The 17,975-nt window shown below is 41.3% G+C and overlaps 1 pseudogene; it reads left to right on the forward strand.

Annotated features, from left to right (window-relative positions):
* The first annotated feature begins 2,774 nt into the window (after positions 1-2,774).
* On the forward strand, positions 2,775-3,905 carry LOC142435960 (cytochrome c oxidase assembly protein COX11, mitochondrial-like; annotated as a pseudogene).
* The last annotated feature ends 14,070 nt before the right edge of the window (positions 3,906-17,975 follow it).

The raw sequence follows: 17,975 nt of genomic DNA on the forward strand, positions 1-17,975 counted from the left end.
GGAAAACCAAGTATTTCTGAGCTCAATATTCTCTCCCTCCAGCCCCTCAAAGTCTCTGCCCTGCCTTGGGCTCCTGTATGTCCTGTGCCCCAGAGAGTGGACAGGCTATCATTTGTTGAAAACATCAGGTGGACACCAGGGTATCTTCATCACCCACGCTCTCCAAACACCTTTTCTTTCCAAACTAACACTTCCTTATCAACCTCCTCAAAGTCTTCTGGGGTTTTCTTTGAGCCACTGCCATCACCAACTCCAGCACTCCTACCAACAACACGTCTCAGGTTTTGATAACTAAGGCCAATCTCAGTGTAAATAAAGAGATGCCAGTGTCATAGGGTCTCAGGGAGGAGGTTTCCAACTGGAGAATGTGGACCCCAGAAAAGAAAAGTTTCAACTCTATAACTTCTAATTGATGCAAGACTGTGAGATGTCAGTCACTTGGTTTTCCAGAGCACATCCAAAATTAGGGCAAAACCTGTCAGGAGTTCAAGTGTAAAGATACAGCAGAGAAGTGAGTGGAAATTCAAGTTATCAGGGGGGCAGAAAAAGAATAATGATATTTCAGGTTTTGAAAAAAAGACACCTGCTTGAGACTCAACAGGCACCCTGGATTAAAATAAGGTCTATTCAGGCAACTAGTCCTCAAAATTTAGGGGACAACCATGCATACTGTTTTAAATGCCCCTTTCCCAGGGGATTCTGTTCTATATGAAATGTGAGCATTTCCAACCAAAATCATCCTCTTCATTTGCACGCTGGGCACAGCCCTCTGAAAACTACTCAGAGATCTAAAGCTTGTGTTTATTTCCTAGACTCAAGGAAAATTATTCACCTTAATGCCTATGGAATCTGTGGGATTGTCTCTAGACATGCAGTTTACAAAGCCATTCCCCATTCAGATTCCTTCCTCATTTCTCTCCCTCATATCATAGATTATTTCCCCCAGATTAGGGTTGGCCATATTAATTTTCTGGTCAGTTAGAATATCTTTAAATTTCTACATAAATATATATTTCAACACTGTGAAAATCTGAGCATAAGATTATGGTCACCTGAAATTCTTTGGCCCAGAATTTGCAGAGGGATATTAGCCATAAGATGATATTGCTGCACATATACTTGACAATACAAATTAAATAGGAAAACTTAAAAAGAAAAACAACCTATCACTTCCTCCCACACAAGCATCAGAAATCCCAAACTCGAACCAGACACAAAAGACTATAGCTATATTGGTGAGAATATGATGGCATGTTCAATGTCTTTGCCATTAGGGAATTGTAAAGTATAACAGTGACATACCATATTGTTTAAATGAATGAATCAAGCAAACATAAAGGGCAAACTAATGATGCCTTATGTTGTTTATTGTTTTGATAGTTGTATAAAAGACACAAAATCATAAAGTTCTCTAAAATCTGGTCAGCTGTTTTAATTTTGGTTTTGTGTTTTAATGCACTGTGGTCTTAAATAAGTGGTAAGGAGTTTGATGATTTTCAAATTATCTGTTGAGGACTATTATAGTTAGGCTTGTGTCAACTTGGCGGGGTAGTGTGCTTAGTGGTTTGGTAGTTGGCACCTAGTAATTCCTCATCATGTGAAAGAACACAATTCAATCAATTCCATAATGGGGTCTGCTGTGCGTAGCCAAGCAGTTGTATGATTAGGGTAGAGTGTACCTCCCTTACTCAGGACACAGCTCTGAAGCAACTGGAAAACAAATATTCTGTGTGAATGTGATCTACTTCCTTTATAAACAGATTGGTAGGAAAACTTGTTCGTTTCCATCTGGGTTTGGATCCTGCATCTGGGCTCTTCAAGCTCTAGGTTTTGAATTTGACCGAAAGCTTGAAATAACCCCTGCCAATCCTGAGAGTCCACAGTGGCCTGGTATCTGACATGTGATCTGACCTTGAAGTAATATACATCTTCAATAACAAGTATGACTTGTTTTTATTTACCTGCCTTTGAAACTATCATCAAGTTGTGCTCCAGCCTATTGTAGATTTATCAGCCCCTGAAGCTACATAAGTCAGGAGAAGCCTAACTAAGACTCGAGGACTTAGAGTCAGAATGGAGGTGCCCACTTCTACAACTGCATGAGCAGTTCTCTTTATCTCTCTATGCAGCTCTGGTTTTGTTCTTCTAGTGACCTTATCCTTACATAGATGTTGAATGTTATCACATTGGATTTATCATTCAGTTTAGAAATGGCAAGATTTAGAGTCACTGAGTTTTACAATAAATACCGTGACATGCTCCTCCATTTATTTCTGTTATATTTCATTTACTACAATAATATTTTAAATTTTATATGGGGTTTTAAATATTTATATTGTATAATCTCTTATACCTTTCATTTTATGAAGCACATAATATTGCTTTTTATTTTCCAAAAACCATTTTTGGGTGTGATAATGCAGATATCATATAATTCCATAGCTCAATCACATCAAGACATATTGTACATTTGCTACCACAGTCAGTTTCAAAATATTTTCTTACTTCCTAAACTCTTTAATATCAACCCCATCTTACTCTGTCTGTCTCCCATAGCCCCACCCCACCATATCCTTCAGGAACCCTATTTTACTTGCTGTGTCTATAGGTGCATCAATCCCAGGTTTCATATTCTGAGAAAAACAGAAAAGATAGTAATATAAATTCAGTAGGGTTACCACCAATGACAAAATACATCTGAGTAGAGTATACCCAATATGAAACAGAGGGAGAGAGAGAGAATGTTGAAAACCAGATCAGGTCTGGCTCATGGCATGGAGGAACTTGGAGCTGTGTGCCGGGCGCTGGGGTCACGCTGCGTTGCTGACCAGAGGCTAGAGCCCCTCCTCTGCCCATGGCGGAGTGGCACCCAAGCTCCTGACAGGGGACTGAGGCGGCTAGGGACGTCGGGGCTCCGGAGCCAGGCACTGGGCCTGCTTTTGCAGCCGCCTCAGGGGCCAAAGAGCACGAACCCGTTCATGCGCGCGCAGGAGGAGGCCTGGCGGCGCCGCAACAAGACTGTCCTCACATACGTGACCTCGGTCGCCATGGCCATGCTGGGGGCGTCCTACGCAGCGGTGCCCCTTTATCGGCTCTATTGCCAGACTACTGGACTTGGAGGGTCAGCTGTAGCTGGTCATGGATCTAACCAGATTGAAAACATGGTGCCTGTTAAGGATCGCATTATTAAAGTAACCTTTTTTTTCTTTTTTAAACATTTTATTAGGGGCTCATACAACTCTTATCACAATCCATACATATACATACATCAGTTGTATAAAGCACATCTGTACATTCTTTTCCCTAATCATTTTCTTTTTTTTTCTCCTCTTTTCTTTTTTTACATTTTATTAGGGGCTCATACAACTTTGTCACAATCCATACATATACATACATCAATTGTATAAAGCACATCCATACATTCCCTGCCCCAATCATTCTCAAAGCATTTGCTCTCCACTTAAGTCCTTTGCATCAGGTCCTCTTTTTTTCCCCCGCTCCCTCCCCGTTCCCCCCTCCCTCTAAAGTAACCTTTAATGCGGATGTGCATGCAAGTCTCCAGTGGAACTTTAGACCTCAGCAAACGGAAATATATGTAATGCCAGGAGAGACGGCACTGGCATTTTACAAAGCTAAGAACCCGACTGACAAGCCAGTCATCGGGATTTCTACATACAATCTTGTACCATTTGAAGCTGGACAGTATTTCAATAGAATACAGTGCTTCTGTTTTGAAGAACAAAGGCTTAATCCACAAGAGGAAGTAGACATGCCAGGGTTTTTCTACATTGATCCTGAATTTGCTGAAGATCCAAGAATGGTGAATATTGATCTCATCACTCTTTCTTATACTTTTTGTTGGAGCTAAAGATGGCCATAAATTGCCAGTTCCAGGCTATCATTGAAGTCAGCAACTAAATCTGCGTCCCATTTGTGATTTTTGAGAAATCATGTGTCTGACTTCTCAGAGATGAAATATTTCTACTATGTTGTATTTAATTATTGTGTACTGGTGATGGTTCAGCTTGCTTCCTTCCATGCCTGGACATCTTAACCACATTTAAAATCTAGAAAACAGGTTTAGCTTTTACCATAAGGAATCCACTTAAAGAGTGTCTACTTAAGAGTGACTGCCACCAAACTCTTAAGAGCTTGATAGTAGTAAGTAACTGTTTAGCTTTATATATATATATATATATATATATATATATATATATATATATATATATATATATATATATAGAGAGAGAGAGAGAGAGAGAGAGAGAGAGAGAGAGAGAGAGAGAGAGAGAGAGACTTAATGGTACGGTTTAATTCATTAGATTGCTTCCAAATTTTGGCCCTTCATACTTGTATCATTTGAACACTTGATGTTTATTTTTGGCTGTGCACCAGACTCTGAACAGGTTGATTATTAAATCTCTCAAACCAATGGTGTTACCTGCCTTCAGTGTGAATAGTCATTATTGTTAGTCCTTAACATGAAAGAGGTGTGTTACTTGCTCAAAGATTGCATGTTTTCTTCAAATTCTTATTTGTTTTACTTTTAAGATCTAGGACTGCTTTATATTGATTGTACCATGTAAATAATTAGGTTGCAATTGTGGTACCATGAAATCTCTATATATATATATATATATATGATTAACTATGATAGTTACAAGTCCTTCAATGTTAAAATATGTGTGGGGTTGTATACATATACTGATATCGAAAGTCTACCTGTAAACAAACTCTAAAGACACATTAAATTATTTTAATAGTTAAGAAAAAAAACCAGATCAGACCCAACATGTATCAGTAGGGGGGTTAACTGAAAAAGTTTTAACCATTCAAGCCAGGTTTATCATTTTGATCTACTATAATCATCTCTCCAATGCAATCTGATTAGTAACCAGGTGATTCCCATCCCTCTATTATGGACAGAGGGTAATCACCTGAGGTTTATTGCCTCGGTAGATCTCATAAATGTATCTTGCCTTTAAACATGTATCTTCCATTCTTTCTAAAGTTTAGAATAGTGTTATCATCTATTTCCTTTGAATCTGGTGACCCTAGAAAGGGACAATGCTATTTCTACTTTATCCTTTCTTTATTCTGTGAACACAATGATATCCCATCAAGATAATGAGGGGTTTATTGCTCATTCCTCAGATATATTAATGTATTTCCTTAACACTTGGAAACTTGACTTGTATTCACGCTAAAAGCTGCTCAGGTCTCATTCAAAATCACTAAATTTTAATGATATACCATGAAGTGTGACAATTTTATTTTACCTCACTTTCCCTAGATATATTATCATTTATTTTCTTAATATATTGAAAGCTGGTGTGTATTATTGTTAAAAGCTGTTCTCATCTCATTTAAAATCACTAAAGTAAGCTTTAATTGTATCAGATGAATTGTGATGATTTTATTTGTATAAAGCCTTTATTATTTATTGGTTCCACATTTTTCTGCTTACTGATAACTATTTAGCTTTTCTTTTATAATTGTGATTTGTGTTTATTGAATTTCTGGGGTCAGGCATGGATAAAAATCCAACTGCAGTCTCCAAAACGCTCTGTGCCATCAGACACACACTGGGAAGTGGCCCACTGAAAGGGTAGTGGCAGCTCCCAGACTTCTGTGAAGCAGCAGGGGCCCAGAAATGCCAAACCCCACTGTCCTGCTGGGCAGAGTCCTGGGTGTGGTGTCTGAGAGGAGTGCTTGGGGGCTGTCTGCTCAGGAATGATGTCTCTGTCCACTTCCATAGGTGAATCCTCATTGATGCTGAGAGACAGCGGCATGGAGTCTGAACCCTGCCATTCCCGGCTTTTGCTCAAGGATCCTCCAGATGCCCACCCCAGTAAATCCCCTAGTTATACTGCCAATCTCTTACTGAATCTGTTCTAGACCACGTGGTACACAGGGTGGAAGCTCTTGTCAGTTTTTCCCTGTGATCTGTTATCTCAGGCACAGAGAGAAGAATCAACTCTGAAGGTGCTGACCTAAACTGGGAACAAGAAGAGAATGTATAATTAGGAAAATATAAAATATTGGAAATAGGACTTCATTTTTAAGCCTCATCCTGGAAAGAATACAAAAACACATATAATCAGATTTTCAGTGGTTTATTTTTGTTGTTTTGTTGTCTGGTTGCATACTGTTGCTTTGTTTTCCTCTCTCTTGTTTTCGTGCATGTTAGTGTCTCCACAGGTCTGTCTGAATAGGACAGGCTGGATGAACTATCTGTAGGGAAAAAAACTGGACCGACAGTTCTGGGGGGACTTTGGGTGGGGGGATAGGGGGGTAAAGAAGTAGTGTTAACAAACACAGGGACAAGGGAACAACATGGGACCCCAAATGGTAGAGAGGGGGGAATGGCAGGCCTGGTGGGGAATGATCAAGGGTAAGGTTGTGTAGACAAGAGGTATACTCTAGCCCAGGTGGCAACGAGGCATGGTAGTAGGGCAGGAGGAAAGTCAAGGGAGATGGAGGAAAGAGCTAGGAGTCAAAGGGCATTTATGGAGGTCTAGACAAAGACATGTACATGCAAATATATATAGGAGGATGGGGAAATAGATCGATGTGTCTATATTTATAGGTAAAGCCCTGTCTATTAAACAACTCTTCCCCCCTCCTTGCTCTGCCGTGTCTCTACACGTGAAGTCATGACACCTGACTGGTCTGCACTCTTCTGAACGTTCTCTGTCAAACAGAGTCTCTCTTCAGAATCTTGCATTTCTCGCAGAGTTAAAACCTTGTCTTGTCTAGGGACCAACTTTTCTAGTTGGCAACTTCTTCCCTGAAACACGGTGGCACTTGACTCACTTGACTTACCCTGAGGTTTTCCTTAGCAATCAGGCACTGGATGAAGTGATGGTGTTGCTTGTAAGAGCGGTGGGGTTTGTGATGATCTTGGCCAAGGTGGGGAAAGACCTGGCTGATGAACATTAGTAGGGAGTCAATGCCAACTGCAGACATCCTGCCAGAGGCCTCAGGGCATATGTACATTAATGAAATACAGGGACAAGAGTGAAGGGCAGTCTCTGGTCGAGCTTACCGCTGCCTGTCCTTAGTATCTGTTGGACATGGCAACAATTCACAGAGCCCAGAAACATGAGGAAATCTACTCAAGGGAGGAGTGGGTGGAAAAAGGCACTGGAGGGCATCATGGAAGAGGTGGATATTTGTGGGATAACCAATCCCCAACTCCTTGGGACAGATCTAGTATTAATTCTTCTAAAACATTTATTTACCACATATGAAAATGACCAAGGACATTGAGAAGGTTGATTAAATGGCGTCAGTGTATAAAAAAGCAATGTGTTTGGAGAGTGTGGGGTAATGAGGACACTGTGGGGTGAACCTGATGGTTTCAAAGAACTCTATACTGCCCATCCTCTGATGCACAGGATATATGGGAGCCTCAGTCAGGGCAGGAGCAATGAAGGGCTTGAGGGGAAGAATACTTGGCTCAGAAATGCTGGGCTGTCCTTTGACCATTCACAGACACCTCCTAGAAAACGTGCTCTCTCATTCAAAACTAACACACAGATGAGTTCAAAAGAAGAATTGCCCTATGATGGCCTCAGAAGAAACAAAGGAGCCTCTATTTATAAGCACAGGACTTCCTCCTATGCAAATCATTCTTCAGGCAGTAGGTTAAAATCCCAGCCTTGGGCACTGAAGGCTATCAGTTCTCTTCTGACAGGGCTGTGGGTCCCTTGGGAAAGTACAACTGTAGGCTAAAGATGCTTGTATTACAATTAAATAAAACTATTTAATATGCACCTATAAAATTCTGACACGTGGATTTTTAAATGTTTGTGAGGGGTGGGGACAATTTGCAATCAAAACGCAAGGCAAACAGTGGACAAGATGTTTGCTCAAGTGAAGCACCTCTCCTTACTCTGCACAAGGTAGCACAATGCTCCAGGCCCTCAAATGTGTCCTCCGAAAACCATCACTTGTTTAGTCCTGATTCCCAGCCAGTGTCTGAGGATGTCCAGGGCATTAAGACAAGCCAGGTTTTGAGATACACAGGACAGCTCCGATGCACAACTATGGCTTGAGGACACTGTGATGTGATTGCTAGTTCATGCTGGACTGTGCTGACTTTATGGAAATCCCAGCCACCCTTTCTGTGGGAAAATATGATTTATTATTATCACATTTAACTGTAGTGTTAAGTCACACAAGAAACCAATAGAAACAGAGGACACCATATGATTCCCCCCCACCCCCCAGAATATAGGCCCTCTCATCTATAATATACAAATACCAAGATGTAGAAGTTAAAGACTCCAAAACAGGAAGTTATGGTCTCATGTGGTAAACTATAGCAACTGTGGGGGAAACAGATGAGGTAAAAACAGAAGAAGGTCGATCCTGGAAAGAGAGCAGAAATTTCTCCTGGACCCAAATTGCCCCTGAGGGAGAAACGTGGATGTTTGTAAGGCCACACCTCAGACCTAGGTTCACAATGTTTCCCTAAGAATGACAGAACTTCAGTTAATTACCTCTAGCTTTAGCGGAGCTCCAGACAAAACTTACACTCATCAAACACAAGAGTGCTGGAATCCACCTGAGGGTGCTAAAAAGGTAAGTGCAGAGTTGTTTTCTCCCTTGTCAGACCAATGCCAAGAGAGAAAGAAAATCAACAGCACATCAGTAGAGGCTGGAAGACCTTGGCGTCCAGAAAGTAGAGAACCTCAACAATGATAGTCCTGAATTGAACCTCTAATTCCATTCCCTCCTCTGATCTTGGTTTTACCATTTGAAATCATGTGATCATACCTTGAAACTCATGAATTTAGAATAGCAATCAGCTGTGCCTCCCATGTTGGAGATTTTAAGCTTTAAGTTCAACACAGTAGTTTGGTTCCTTTGAGAACACCATCACAGGAGACTCTATGAAACTGAAGTAACGCTGGGACGCTGCTGAATGTCAGAAGCCCTTGCCATTTCCCAATTCCTGCTATATGACAACATGCCCAAATTTGAGTGGAGCCTCCTTTGTAGGTGTTTTTTGTTTTGTTTTTGCTTCATTGTTTTGTGTGCGTGTGTAATTGTCTAGTTACACTCATGTCTATGTCCTAATGTGCTTTGTGGTCTCTCTGGTACTTTTTTGGCATGTATAGCATTCTATTGTGTGCATGTATCAACGTTTCTATAATTTGAATAAGTGATTGTCATGAAACCTTACAAAGTGATGGAAGAATATACTGTGAAATTTTCAGTCAATAATGTTGGCACTTAATAGTGACCTTTTCCCAGTCTCCCATTTCCCCTGAGTCTTATTGGAAAGTATTTATCTGAGCGTCATGAGATCTCTGATGCAGGGACACCTGACAGAGTCATTTCCTGCCCTTAAGGGACAGACTGTTTGTTGCTGTAAGACAGACTATATTCTCCCATTACAATATACTATTTGAATTCACAGATACCAGAAGTAGGCACAGAACTAATATTCTTAAATTAGAGAGAGATTCCCTAGGGAAACAGATTTAGCAGAATCCGCATATCCCCACAGGAAACCAGCCTTGAAGCTCCAGCTGCACCTGCTCCTGGGTCTGAGCCCTGTGCTCTGTGGGTCCTGAGCGCCCCCTGGAGACCACTGTCCTCTGTGCAGGGAAAATTTGTGTATGGCCTCTCACTGATTTGCGCCCATTGGGTGTCTCTTGCACAGTAATACATGGACGTGTCCTCAGCTTTCAGGCTGTCCATTTGAAGATAGAGTGTGTTCTTGGAGTTGTCTCTGGAGATGGTGCATTGACCCTTCCACCACTATTAATACCCAAGAACCCACTGCAGGCCCTTTCCTTGAGCCTGGCGGACCCAATTCATGCCATCCTTTTTGATGTTGAATCCAGAGGTTACACAGGAGATTTTCAGAGACCTCCCAGGCTTTCTCATATCGCCCCCAGACTCCACCAGCTGCACCTCACACTGACCACCTGCAAACAGACCCACATACAAACTAAATCACTCACCATCACACACACACACACACAGTACGGTACACCACAATTACCATGTGAAATAGCCAAAATGAAAGCCAGTGTTGCTGCAAAATTCATGATGTGTCCTCTGGACAAGCTCCTGTCACGAAATGGTAACAGCAGAGACCCGGAAACTGGAATGTCCTCTGAGATCTCAAACATCAGGGGCTGTGGCTGGTTTATCAGCAGGCAGAGAGCTGCATTTGCATCTTCCCTGATATTTAGAAGCGATTGTGTAGAGATTATGGGCAACTCTTCTCCCTCAGACTCAGAGAAACACAAGCATTCTCAGGAAAATAGAGCTCTTAAACAGGTTCTGTACCAAGTATTTCTTTGTTGCACATTATTAAATTTTTTAAGAAAGTAACTTTCAAGTTATAAGCTTTATATGGCAGACACAACAGCCTTTGCCATCTGAGAGGTCACAGTGCATCCCCTCTCGTTCCCCTCAACCGCTGGATAGGCATGATGACAGTGAGCAGCTCTATGATCCGTTTCTTATGTGGGGACATTATTAGATTCTTTTTCGCCTTTCACTGTCCATAAAATCTGTGGAATGGTGTCTCTTCTCTGATTTCTGATCTGGGAGATTCCAGCCGCCTTTCTTTTATCATGAGCATTAAAACTGGGTATTTATCACTTTAATTCGTCTTCTCTGTTTTTGTTTAATTGGGTTATTTGCTGTGCGCCTTCTGTGTTGTTAGGTGAGTTTTTAATATTTATTAGTTTCTACCCACCTACGCCTGCCCTGCTAACCTGAGTTCTCTCTCTGATTCTCTCCCACATGAGTGGACAGCTGTGCCCTCAGTGTGATTGAGCTCAGATGCAAGATAACTGATTTGTGGGTATTCTTCTGGAGTTCGAGTACCAGTTCCATAGGGATGGGAGGCTGTTTTCTGCTACTAGAATATATTGCTCACAACTACTCCAACCTCTTCTGCAGGTTTTGGCAGCTCCAGCTCTGGCATTCAGCAGTCACCAGAGATAGCAAAGTTTACGTTGAGAATCTGAGGGATTCATCAATCCTAGGCCCAAACCTTGGACAACTAGGAAGAGGGAAAATAATTACTGATGACAAGTAATGGAAACCTTATTATGTCAACCCATTTTGGGAATCTGGAAACTATCAGAAAGAAGTAACCACTTGGCAGAAGAATCTCCACAGGTAATTCATGACTACGGACAAGGTTTGTGGATCCTAGAGGACCCTGTCCATGACGTAATGTTTTCCACTAGGTTTGAGATTTTACCTGGAAATTGATGAGATGTTCTGAATTTTGGAAGCCCCAAGAATGAAGTAGAGACAATCCAATTCTTCTCAGAAACTGAGAAGAGAAAGTCTGACCCCCATCATCTTCTTTGTGATAACACCAATCCCAACCTCACTGTCATTAAGGTGATTTCGAATCACAGTGACTCTATAAGACAGAGTATATTTTCACATTGAAAAACACACTCAGTCAAACGAAGTGTGAAACAAGTTAGCGACACCACTCTAGCTGAGAAAAAAGACAGGAGCAGCATGAAAGTGAAAGGGTCTGCTTTACTTGAATCAGGCAAGAACTAAACTAGAACATTCCTGAAGGAAAGCTCCTGGGGAAAAAAAGGTGGGAGTGGTTTACAGATTTAGCCAAGGAAACAAACAAGTAACTGGGGTGTTCCAACATGCTGTGGCACCATCTCATATCCTAAGGGGAGGTTCCTTGGTCAAGCTGTGGAGTTTACATTGCCACACAAAGTTAAGCATGTTGGGGTATGGCCTCAAACAGAATGTCCAATGTTCTTAATTGTTCTTACACTGTAGTAAGATTCTCCTTAGTTATTATAATCACAACAAATATAATCTTGGAACAAAAATTAGTTATTGAAGATAACTTTTTCAATCCCTTGGTGTGTACTACATTTTGCTCAAATAAATAGTAAGTTTATTAATATTTATTGTTTGTTTTATTTCTTTTTAGGAACTTGATAGTGATTGGTAGACATCGATGGTCATGAAATGTACATATTACATTTACTTTTCTATTCTTCCTTTCAAAGACAAGCAAGAGCTTTCAGTAAATATCAAAGACTTTATTGAAGGAAGAAAACAATCTAGGAATGGACAATAATAATTGTAAAGAATCACAAAGTCCCACAATGAAAGACAATTTTCAGAGTTTAAATGCAGAAGGATCCTGCAACATAAAAGAAAATTTCAATCCTTTGAGCTTTATTTCACTTGGTTCAAACAGACAAGGCAATATCAAGGCCACTTATAAAGACTGAGTCATGTAACACTTTTTTTGTTTTGCTTTGACTTGAGCTATTGGGAGAGAGAGTGAATTCTCTTCCTGGCAGCTTGTTGTGAGAGGAGCTGGAAGGAAGGTGGGTGTCTGGAGTCTTCATGAAGTATGCTGACTTTTCAAAGTCAGTTCAAAATAAACAGTAATCATAAACAACAACAAAATTGGAATCTGGCCAGCATCGTTTGGTCTTCTTTACATTGAATCCTAATACATAATGACCTCTGCAATCCTTGATCATCATCAGCAAGTGTTTCAAGTCCTCACTTTCAGCAAGCAAGATTGTGTTATCTTCATATCACAGGTTGTTCATAAGCCATAAGTCATAAGCCTTTTTCCAGGCCTGATGCCATATTCTTCTTCATACCAGTAACTAACTGGTATCAGGTCTGGGATCCATGAGCAGTTTGTTAATGCCACAGCACCACTGCTCCCCCAGGAAGTTTCTATAAAGCTGTTTCTTGAATTAAGTTGAATGCAGGCAACTGAATCAAGTTAGAAAGCAAGCAAAGATCATGGCTACTTCTTAGGAAGAAATTCTAGTAACATTGGGAATGGCCTTAATGAGGAAAAGGCCAGGACATTTGAGCTGATTTTTTTTTCCTATATGACAACGCACCTGCTCAATCTTCAAGAGCATCAAGGGCTGAACTCTGAGAATTTCATGAAGAAACCTTACGTCATATGCTGTATAGTGCTGCGGTTAATCAGAAGTTACACAGTGGGCCACTCCAGAGAAACTCTTACTGGTATGATACATCAGTGCTCCCGTGTGGGGAGATGTCGCCCTGTCGTGCCAGTGGCCTGTGTTATTGGTTTCACGAACTGGGAGACAGCAGACACTCTGTTCTCTGGTGCTGAGTTGAGAGATGCTCTGAGACTCCTGCTCTGCAGCTGCATCAGGCTGAGGGTTTCTGCCCCTCTCAGGAAGGAGTTTCTCTCACTGTGTCTCTTGCACAGTAATACATGGCCGTGTCTGAGTCCTTCAGGCTGCTCCACTGCAGGTACATGGTGCTGATGGAGTTTTCTGTGGAGATGGTGACTTTTCCTTGGAAGGATGGGTTGTACCTGGTATCAGCATCACTAGGATAAATTATCCCTATCCATTCCAAGCCCTTTCCAGGTGTCTGCTTAATCCAGCCAATCCAGTTTCTATTAAAGCTGTACCCAGATGTCTTACAGGAGATCCTCAAAGATTCCCCAGGTCTCTTCACCTCTGCCCCAGACTGCACCAGCTGCACCTGAGCACAGACACTTGTGGAGATAGGATTGAGAGATGAGAGACTCCCTCTGCACACACATCCTCCATTCATCTCAAACCTGTGGTGATCCTGACCTGGGAGAAGAGCAATGAGGGGATCTAGGGTGGCAGACCCCATCTTGCAAGGAGGATGCAAAGGAATCACACTGAGTTCACCAGCTGGGTGATGAGAAACCTTCCCCTGTGGAGGTGGCCTGTGGGTCTAAAATGGATGTCTTCCACTTTGCATATTTCTGCCCTGCCCTACGTGTCAGACTCCTCCAGCCCTATAACCCTGGATACCCAGGTCTTGGGACTCCTGGGAGGGACAGAACTTAATCCTAGTAACATCCTGCAACACACACATGCAGAGAGAGAGAGAGAGAGAGAGAGAGAGAGAGAGAGAGAGAGAGAGAGAGAGAGAGGGCGGGGGCAGGGAGACAAGACTGGCACTAGCACTAGAACCTCACACACAGAGAGCTTTGAACTGTGACTCCACTTAGTGCATCTCTCATTCACACTCAGGCGAGAGTGGTTTCAAACCCAGTGTGAATCTGCAGCCCAAGGAGCCTGGTTCCCTCCTTACTGTCTGTGGGGAATGATGTCCATGATGGAAGGTACCTCTGTCTCCTTAGTGAAGACTTTGAAGAATCTCATCAACTGAATGACCCCTTCTAAATAGACTCTCAATAGACTCTCAGGTGTGTCCTAGCGCCCAGGTCTCTCCTGTACTTCCTGCTGCCTGAGAAGAGGAAACAAATCTCAGGGAATGTCAGCTTTACTCGGAGTGTCAGACAAATCTGTGCAGATTAAAGTCAAAGATGAGTGTGTCACTCTGAATACTCATGGACAACCTGGCCCTTGTCACCGTCTCTCTGACAGGGTAGCTGTTTGTTAGAGAAGTTAAAAATCCAACATGGAGAATATCTCACCTTCATCAGTTTCACAATCTCATAAATTTCATAATCTGTCTAAACATTTCTCTGACCTACTGTGATCTAAACTAAAGAAAACCATCAGTTTGTTAACTTTTCTCTCTCTCAGGAGGAGGCCTTGGGGCTCAGGGACACAAGACTCGCTGAGATAACGGCGCACAAAGACAATGTCCTACATCTGGGCTTTGAGAGTAGTGACTGGGGACTTTAAACCACACTAGGTGCAGCTAATTGTTTCACCCTTTCCAGAGTGATGATCCTTGAAGACACAACGAAACCATTCGTCCAATGTTGTAATGAATCATGGATAGGAGTCTCCTGATCTCTATGACCAGAAGAAATAGGTGGTGCCTTGCTATCAGTACCCACTTCTTTGGAAAAGATAGCGTTAGAAGGTCTTGGGTAGAGTGGGACAAAAAGTGAAACAATACACACACACAAAAGAATAATACAAAGACTAGGCTTCCTTGTTGGGTCGATTTGTGGAAGTCCTGAGACCATGGCTTCCAGCATCGCTTCAGGTGTGGGACTGAACTCACCCCTTGGAAAAACTTCCAGTCAAATAATTGACAAGCCTACCTGGGAGCAATAATCCTGGGTAGATACAATTACCTTAAAATAATCTAAGTTCTGTGATTAAAAGGGCAACATTTATCCAGGGGAACATTCAGAATATTTGGAAAGCAAAGGTAATTGTAACAGGAGTTTGTGTGTATTACAGTCAATGAAATGAAACAAGAGTGTATGAATAGTTGAATGAGCATTAATCTTGGTAAATCTTCCCACAATCCACAAGCAAGTGTAAAGATAAAAATAAAAAAATAATATTAAAACGTTTCCCTTCAGTTCTCCTCTGATGGGGAGAAAGCACCTCAGGTTTGTGCACTCGGGGTCTCCCAAGAAAAGAGCAAGGACCCAGAGAAGATGTCCTAATTCCATGCTTCATTCTCCTCCCTCTGTTCTCTGGAGTTGACGGTTATGCTAAAAACATCTAAATCTTGGTTCTCAGAGACAGGAAGAGGAATAAAAACCATTACACAGGGGAAAATTGAATAGGGAGGCCCCAAATTCAGGAAGGAAACCTGTATCTTGCTCCCCATGCACTGAGTCTTGAACTGGGTCATGTGCTGTTTGTCCCGAGACCCTATGCAATACATCCCAACCTTCCCTTCGTGGTGCTTACACTCTGGTCTCACATAGCTTCCCTGACCTACTTTTATCTGCATCACCACACACATCAAATAACTGATATGTTCCTGTTGTGGGGACCCAGGTACTTGAGACAATCTCTTGAAGAGTGAGTCATTGTTTTATAACATCCTTCCTCCTTATGACACACTGCATGTAGTAGTTTGTGCATTTAGTCTTCAATTTATCTCAGTATAGACAAGAGTGTTCTGTGAACACCATCTGTCTGGACTCAGCCCAAACCCCTGAACCTGAATGCACAATGACACTGGTGTCTGTTGAACGAGTTTCTCTTTCTCTCTGTCATCCATCTATACATATTCCTATTTCTGCTATCTTTCTATCTATTTATCTATCTATCATAAATCTATTAATTGGTCCATCAATCTGCTGAACTATTGATTTAGCTGTCAATTTTCTCTATATAGCCTGTCCATATCTTGTATCTCTCATCTATCTGTATTTCTATTAAATATCTATGTGTTTCTATTCGTTTCATGCTTCACTTTATTTCTGAAATAAATTCCAGCCTAACGGGAGCAATATGTTTTGTTTTTGGTTGAGTATGCTATATATTGGTCATTGATTCTAGTTTTCTAGACCCATTTATTTGTTTGTTTACTTATTAAATTCTTGTTGTTCTCATGACTTAAATTCTTGATGTCCTCATGGCTTTTTATTTAAATGTTAAGACCAAAATTGAAAATATTGAATTGAATTACTCCACTATTTGGTGGAGTTCGGCAATTATTTATTTGTTGTAATTAAAATATTAGCCAGAATTTGTATGGTGTATTTTGAAGGAATAATGTTATATTCTCACCACCTGTCTGTTAGTTCATCATACTGTGGTGGCTTGTGTGTTGCTGTGATGATGGAAGATATGTCACTGTTATATCAAATGCCAGCAGGATCACCCAAAATGAACAGATTTCATCAAAGCTTCCAGACTAAGACTAGACAATGCAGAAGGACCCCACTACCTTCTTCAGTGGAAGAAGCTTTGAAAATCTTATGCATACTTTTGAAGCATTGTTAAATACTGACAGCATAAGAAAAGGAATTAGGAAATTGTTGAAACTACTGTTAGAGGATGGACCCCTCATGTTCGAGGGCACTCAAAATGTGACTGAAGTAAAGCTGGTTTCTTGGAGGGGATTCAGCCATGAGGATGTAATTTGGGTAAAGGCTTTGGGAGTGGAGCTGTCAGGATCTTCCTTTGCTGCTGGGGCATGACTCAAGGTAAAGAGAAAGAGCCGCAAAAGTCTTCTAATGATCAAAATTGATAATTTGCATACTATAAATTTAGGAAGATTGGAAGGGGCAAAAGATGAAATGGGATACTTGAAGGTTAGTTGGTATTCTAGGCATTAGTGAGCTTAAAAGGACTTAAATGGTATTGCAAGTTGATCAGGAAACCATAAGATTTACTACGCAAAGAACAACACAATGAAGAGAAGGGGATGGCATTCATTGGCAGGAAGGATCTTGCTAAACACATCATGAAATACAGTACTGTTTGTGATAAGATCATGTCCGCCTTCAAGGAAATCCAACCAATTCAACTATTATCAAACAGTACTTGAAACATGCATTTGCTGTAAACACTAATATACAAATAAGTGAGGTATAACACTAAGAAATAAAAATTATATTTTATCTGCTCCTTCTCACATTCGGCCGTTGAGATTTCAATTCCATTATTATACATCCTACCTGCAATAGTCTGATTTTAAATATTTCTTATACAATAATCTTGCATTCCTTTGTCATAAAAAAATAGATAAATTCCTTGGGGGAAACAGTGCGATGGAGAAGCATCCCCAGATCACAAGAAGAAACCAGCCCTGAAACCATGCATGGGCACCTGCCCCTGGGGTGTGACCTGCGATATGTGGGTTCTGAATCCCCCCTGCAGCCCAGGTCTCTCCCAGCAGGAAGTTTGTGTCTGGGATCACACTGACTCCCTCTTCCTCTTTTCTCACTGGGTACTAGATGGTCTTGGCTTCCATTTTCTCACCTTCTCTCTGCCAATAAACTGTGATTTTTTCATTGTGTCTGGAGGTGGTAATTCGAACCTTCATGGAGTCGGCATAGTTGTCAGTACCGAGATGTAAGTGTTTACACAGAGAGATAAGGAAAGGCTACATACCAAGGTATTTTTAACCTCCCCCCTTGAGGGGCAGATTTAATTTCACGGTATTATAATGGTAATTTCACAGAAAGTAATTGTCTTTGTTTCTCATCTCTAAGTTCATAGGAGGTAAATAAAGAGAAGATTCAACTAAATATTCTGAGTCACTGCCTCAGCGAGTACAGCTGCCCTGCCCTCAGGTGT

This window comes from Tenrec ecaudatus, assembly GCF_050624435.1.
Source record: "Tenrec ecaudatus isolate mTenEca1 chromosome 18 unlocalized genomic scaffold, mTenEca1.hap1 SUPER_18_unloc_4, whole genome shotgun sequence".
Taxonomy (NCBI): Eukaryota; Metazoa; Chordata; class Mammalia; order Afrosoricida; family Tenrecidae; genus Tenrec; species Tenrec ecaudatus.